At 44.6% G+C, this 1,554-nt stretch overlaps 1 non-coding gene across 1 annotated transcript; it reads right to left on the reverse strand.

The window, feature by feature from the left end:
* Nucleotides 1-106, reverse strand: LOC140820345 (small nucleolar RNA R71). The gene has a single exon (XR_012115422.1). It is a non-coding gene; the product is annotated as a small nucleolar RNA R71 (small nucleolar RNA).
* Nucleotides 107-1,554: the final 1,448 nt, after the last annotated feature.

Raw genomic sequence — 1,554 nt, forward strand, 5'->3', positions numbered from 1 at the left:
AGCTGCGGGCAGACATCACAACATTTGCCCAGTTCGATCAAGAGTCACTATATGAGGCGTGGGAGCGTTTCAAAGATCTATTACGAAGATGCCCACATCACGAGTTGCCACTTGGGTTAGTCGTTCAAACCTTTTATTACGGTTTTCTTACTCCTAACCGTACTATGATAGATGCTGCTGCGTGTGGGAACCTTTTGAGGAAGACTGCGGAAGAAGGATATGAGTTGTTGGAGGAGATGGCTGCTAGCAGCTATCATCCTCAATCTGACAGGAACAACCAGCGGAGAAGTGCCGGAGTTCACCAGGTAACTGATTTTTCTGTTATTACTGCACAACTTGACGCTTTAAACAGGAAAATAGACGGCTTGAACGTGAGTGGCACGGCTATGCGTCTTCAAGAGATATTCTGTGAGAAGTGTGGAGGGGAACACTATGTGAAAGACTGTCAAGATGGAAATCCCTTCTATGTGCAAGATGAGGCACCGGTGAATCAAGTGGGAGTCCAAAACCGCCCAAGGAATGACCCTTACTCGAACACATATAATCCTGGGTGGAGGCAACATCCCAACTTTTCATGGGGCGGTCAAAACAGTCATAATAGGCCGCAAGGAGGACAACAATATGGGAAACAACAGATGTACAGATCCGATCCTCCTAGAGAAGAAAAGTCCAACTTGGAACAAATGATGTCTAAGTTTATCTCATCCACTGAAACTCGACTCCAAAACCAAGATGCATCAATAAAGGGGCTCGAGAATCAGATTGGACAGTTGGCCAAGATGATAGCAAGTAGAGAGCCGGGCACCTTGCCAAGTAATACCGAGACTAATCCAAAAGAGCAAGTGAAGGCCATTGAGTTGAAGAGCGGAAAAGTTTTGGAGCCTAGAGAAAAAGAGAAAAGCCAAGTGCCGGATGAACATGCTGCGACGTCTCAAGGTAAGTCATCTAACTCTACACCAGCACTCACTGCACAACCTAAGATTGTTATCCCTCCACCTTTTCCTGCAGCATTAAAAAAAACAAAACTAGATGCACAATTCGGTAAGTTTTTAGAGGTGTTTAAAAAATTGCATATTAATATTCCTTTTGCCGATGCTTTGATGCAAATGCCTAGTTATGCTAAATTTTTGAAGGACATTTTAGCCAACAAGAGAAAATTGGAGGATCACATGACGGTGAATTTGACCAAAAGTTGCTCTGCTTTGGTGCAAAACAAAATCCCACCGAAACTAAAAGACCCGGGGAGTTTTTCTATCCCTTGCATGATTGGTGATGTAGTTTTTCGTAAAGCATTGTGTGACCTTGGTGCAAGTATTAATCTTATGCCTCTATCTGTTTTCAGGAAACTCGGATTAGGAGAGCCTAAGCCGACGAGGATGTCCTTGCAACTGGCTGACAGGTCTGTCAAGTACCCCCGCGGAGTGATTGAGGATGTGCTAGTAAAAGTGGACAAATTCATTTTCCCTGCAGACTTCGTGGTGCTCGACATGGAAGAGGATACAGAGATGCCTCTGATTTTGGGGAGACCATTCCTTGCAACTGGCAAGGCACTTA

This window comes from Primulina eburnea, chromosome 18 (assembly GCF_022965805.1).
Source record: "Primulina eburnea isolate SZY01 chromosome 18, ASM2296580v1, whole genome shotgun sequence".
Classification (NCBI taxonomy): domain Eukaryota; kingdom Viridiplantae; phylum Streptophyta; class Magnoliopsida; order Lamiales; family Gesneriaceae; genus Primulina; species Primulina eburnea.